Source organism: Arachis ipaensis, chromosome B3 (genome assembly GCF_059453495.1).
Source record: "Arachis ipaensis isolate K30076 ecotype BB chromosome B3, ASM5945349v1, whole genome shotgun sequence".
NCBI classification, from domain to species: domain Eukaryota; kingdom Viridiplantae; phylum Streptophyta; class Magnoliopsida; order Fabales; family Fabaceae; genus Arachis; species Arachis ipaensis.
In genome coordinates, this window is record NC_142438.1 from 118,158,569 (window position 1) to 118,163,668 (window position 5,100).

The following is a 5,100-nucleotide window of genomic DNA, read 5'->3' on the forward strand; positions in this document are numbered from 1 at the left end:
TATCTCATCCCTGCACCAAGTGACGTGCAAAAATGCCCCTTTCTGCCAATCCTGGCGTTAAACGCCAGGCTGCTGCCCATTTCTGGCGTTTAATGCCAGCTTCTTGCCCTTTTCTGGTGTTAAACGCCAGTCTGGTGCCCATTTCTGGCGTTAAACACCCAGAATGGTGCCAGACTGGGCGTTTAACGCCCATTCTGCTACCCTTACTGGCGTTTAAATGCTAGTAAGTTTCTCCTCCAGGGTGTTCTGTTTTTAATTCTGTTTTTCAGTCTGTTTTTGCTTTTTCAATTGTTTTTGTGACTTCACATGATCATCAACCTACAGAAAACATAAAATAACAAAAGAAAAGAGAAATTTAACATAGATAAGTAAAAATTGGGTTGCCTCCCAACAAGCGCTTCTTTAATGTCAATAGCTTGACAGTGGGCTCTCATGGAGCCTCACAGATGTTCAGAGCAATGTTGGAACCTCCCAACACCAAACTTAGAGTTTGACTGTGGGGCTCTGTTTGACTCTGTATTGAGAGAAGTTCTTCATGCTTCCTCTCCATTGTTACAGAGGGATATCCTTGAGCTTTAAACACAAGGGAGTCTTCATTCACTTGAATGATCAATTCTCCTCTGTCAACATCAATCACAGCTTTTGCTGTGGCTAGGAAGGGTCTGCCAAGGATGATGGATTCATCCATACACTTCCCAGTCTCTAGGATTATGAAATCCGCAGGGATGTAGTGGCCTTCAACCTTTACCAAGACATCCTCTACAAGTCTATAAGCCTGTTTCTTTGAATTGTCTGCTATCTCCAGTGAGATTCTTGCAGCTTGTACCTCAATGATCCCTAGCTTCTCCATTACAGAGAGAGGCATGGGGTTTATACTTGATCCTAGGTCACACAGAGCCTTCTCAAAGGTCATGGTGCCTATGGCACAAGGTATTGAGAACTTTCCAGGATCTTGTCTCTTCAAAGGTAATCTCTGCCTAGTCAAGTCATCCAGTTCTTTGATGAGCAAGGGGGTTCATCCTCCCAAGTCTCATTACCAAATAACTTGGCATTTAGCCTCACGATTGCTCCAAGATACTTAGCAACTTGCTCTTCAGTAACATCTTCATCCTCTTCAGAGGAAGAATACTCATCAGAGCTCATGAATGACAGGAGTAAATTCAATGGAATCTCTATGGTCTCTGTGTGAGCCTCAGATTCCCATGGTTCCTCATTATGGAACTCCTTGGAGGCCAGTGGACATCCATTGAGGTCTTCCTCAGTGGAAATCACTGCCTCTTCCTCCTCTCCAAGTTCGGCCATGTGAGATGTGGTTATGGCCTTGCACTCTCTCTTTAGATTCTCTTCTGTATTGCTTGGGAGAGTACTAAGAGGGAGTTCAGTAATTTTCTTACTCAGCTGACCCACTTGTGCCTCCAAAATTCTAATGGAGGACCTTGTTTCAGTCATGAAACTTTGAGTGGTTTTAATTAGATCAGAGACTATAGTTGCTAAGTCAGAGTGGCTCTACTTAGAATTCTCTGTCTGTTGCTGAGAAGATGATGGAAGAGGCTTGCTATTGCTAAACCTATTTCTTCCACCATTATTGTTATTGAAGCCTTGTTGAGGCCTCTGTTGGTCCTTCCATGAGAGATTTGGATGATTTCTCCATGAAGGATTGTAATTGTTTCCATAAGAATCTCCCATGTAATTCACCTCTTCCATTGTTGGGTTCTCAGGATCATAAGCTTCTTCTTCAAATGAAGCTTCTTTGGTACTGCCTGTTGCTGCTTGCATTCCAGACAGACTCTGAGAAATCATATTGACTTGTTGAGTCAATATTTTATTCTGAGCCAGTATGGCATTCAGAGTATCAATCTCAAGAACTCCTTTCTTCTGATTTGTCCCATTATTCACAGGATTCCTTTTAGAGGTGTACATGAATTGGTTATTTGCAACTATTTCAATGAGTTCCTGAGCTTCTGCAGGCGTCTTCTTCAGATGAAGAGATCCTCCAGCAGAGCTGTCCAATGACATTTTGGACAATTCATACAGACCATCATAGAAGATACCTATGATGCTCCATTCTGAAAGCATGTCAGAAGGACACCTTCTGATCAATTGCTTGTATCTTTCCCATGCTTCATAGAGGGATTCACCTTCCTTTTGTCTGAAGGTTTGGACTTTCACTCTAAGCTTGCTCAATTTTTAAGGTGGAAAGAACTTTGCCAAGAAGTCATTAACTAGATTTTCCCAAGAGTTTAGGCTTTCTTTAGGTTGTGAATCCAACCATGTTCTAGCTCTGTCTCTTACAGCAAAGGGAAAAAGCATAAGCTTGTAGACCTCGGGATCAACCCCATTGGTCTTGACAGTGTCACAGATTTGCAAGAATTCAGCTAAGAACTGATGAGGATCTTCCAATGAAAGTCCATGAAACTTGCAATTCTGTTGCATTAGAGAAACTAATTGAGGCTTAAGCTCAAAGTTGTTTGCTCCAATGGCAGGGATTGAGATGCTTCTCCCATAGAAGTCAGGAGTAGGTGCAGTAAAGTCACCAAGCACCTTCCTTGCATTGTTGGCATTGTTGTTGTTTTCGGCTGCCATGGCTTCTTCTTGTTTGAAAATTTCTGTTAGGTCCTCTCCAGAGAGTTGTAATTTAGCTTCTCTTAGCTTTCTCTTCAAGGTCCTTTCAGGTTCAGGATCAGCCTCAACAAGAATGTTTTTGTCCTTACTCCTGCTCATATAAAAAGAGAGAAGAAGAAAATATGGAATCCTCTATGTCACAGTATAGAGATTCCTTGAGATGTCAGAGGAAAAGAAGAATAGAAGGAGGAGGTAGAGAAGAGAGAATTTGAATTTATCAAGGGAAATAGAGTTCGAATTGCTCAGTGGAGGAGTGTTAGTCCTTAAATAGAAGGGTGTGAAAAGAGGGGAAGAATTTTCGAAATTAAAGTAAAAGATTTTGAAATAATTAAAAGAAATTTTGAAAATTTTATTGATGATTTTGGAAAACTAAGATTGGGAAAGAAATTAAGTGATTTTTGAAAGAGATTGTGAAATTAGAAATAAAAAAGATATGATTGAAACTTAATTTTGAAAAAGATGTGATTGAAAAGATATGATTGAAAAGATATGATTGGGAATCAAATAGAAAAAGGAAAGTTTGAAAATTAAAGTTGATTACTTGACTAACAAGAAATTAGAAGATATGATTCTAGAATTAAAACTTTTGATCCTTTCTTACTAGGAAAGTAATAACTTGAAAATTTTGAATTAAATCACTAATTGTGGCAAGGATTTTCGAAAATAGTAGTAATAAAAAAATTGAAAAGAAATTGATTTTGAAAAGATATGATTGAAAAGATATGATTTGAAAAAAATTGATTTTGAAAAATTATGAATATTTGAAAAAGATTTGAATTAAAAACAAAATCTTCCCTCTAGTGTCTTCCTGGCGTTAAACGCCCAGCCAAGGCGTTTAAACGCCAGTTTTCCTTCTTCACTGGGCGTTTTGAACGCCCAGCTTTTTCTGTGTAATTCCTCTGGTGAATGTTCTGAATCTTCAATTCTCTGTGTTATTAACTTGAAAAGACACAATTTAAAATTTTTTTGAATTTTTAAATGATGAGAAACAATAATAAGAAGAATACAACTAAGATCAAATAAACAATGCATGCAAGACACCAAACTTAGAAGTTTGTATACTAAGGACTATAACAATTTGAAAATACATATAAGAAACAACAAAAGACACAAAATAAGAGAAATTAAAGATCAGAGCACTGAAATCATCAAGAACAACTTGAAGATTAGTGAAGAACATAATGCATATATTCAAAAAATGCAACAAAGAATAAAGACATGCAATTGACACCAAACTTAAAAATTGATATTAGACTCAAACAAGAAACATAAAATATTTTTGATTTTTATGGTTTTATAATTTTTTTTTGTGATTTTTTGAAAATTGAGTGGAAAAGAAAATAAAGGGGTTCAAAATTTTTAATAAGAGTTCCAGGAATCATTGCAATGCTAGTCTAAGACTCCAGTCCAGGAATTAGACATGGCTTACTAGCCAGCCAAGCTTTCAATGAAAGCTCCGGTCCAAAACACTAGACATGGCTAATGGCCAGCCAAGCTTTAGCAGATCATTACTAACAACAGCAAAATCGATAGAAATCAACAAGCTCTTGTGATGATAAGTTGAAACCTCGGTCCAATAAGATTAGACATGGCTTCAAAGCCAGCCGGACTTCAACAGATCATCATGAAACTCTAGAATTCATTCTTAAAAAATCTGAAGAACAAAATAAAATTTTTGTTTGTATTTTAAAAATTTTTTCGAAAATAAAAAGTAAAATTACCTAATCTAAGCAACAAGATGAACCGTCAGTTGTCCAAACTCGAATAATCCCCGGCAACAGCGCCAAAAACTTGGTGCACGAAACTGTGATCATCAACAATGGCGCCAAAGACTTGGAGCTCTCAAACGTGAATCACACTTTGTCACAATTCCGCACAACTAACCAGCAAGTGCACTGGGTCGTCCAAGTAATACCTTACGTGAGTAAGGGTCGATCCCACGGAGACTGTCGGCTTGAAGCAAGCTATGGTCATCTTGTAAATCTCAGTCAGGCAGATTCAAATGGTTATGGAGGATTGATAATTAAAAGATGAATAAAACATAAAATAAAGATAGAGATAGAGATACTTATGTAATTCATTGGTAGGAATTTCAGATAAGCATATGAAGATGCTTTGTTCCTCCTGAACCTCTGCTTTCCTATTGCTTTCTTCCAATCATTCATACTCCCTTCCATGGCAAGCTTTATGTTGGGCATCACCGTTGTCAATGGCTACTTCCCGTCCTCTCAGTGAAAATGTTCTACGCACGCTGTCACCGCACGGCTAATCATCTGTCGGTTCTCGATCATGTTGGAATAGGATCCATTGATCCTTTTGCGTCTGTCACACGCCCAACACTCGCGAGTTTGAAGCTCGTCACAGTCATCCCTTCCCAGATCCTACTCAGAATACCACAGACAAAGTTTAGGCATTCCGGATCTCAGGAATGACCGCTAATAATTCTAGCCTATACCACGAAGGTTTTAATCTTAGATT

General features: G+C 38.3%; 1 non-coding gene across 1 annotated transcript; it reads left to right on the plus strand.

Moving 5' to 3' along the window:
* The first annotated feature begins 2,070 nt into the window (after positions 1–2,070).
* LOC148572210 (small nucleolar RNA R71) lies at positions 2,071–2,178 on the plus strand. The gene has a single exon (XR_015908374.1). It is a non-coding gene; the product is annotated as a small nucleolar RNA R71 (small nucleolar RNA).
* Positions 2,179–5,100: the final 2,922 nt, after the last annotated feature.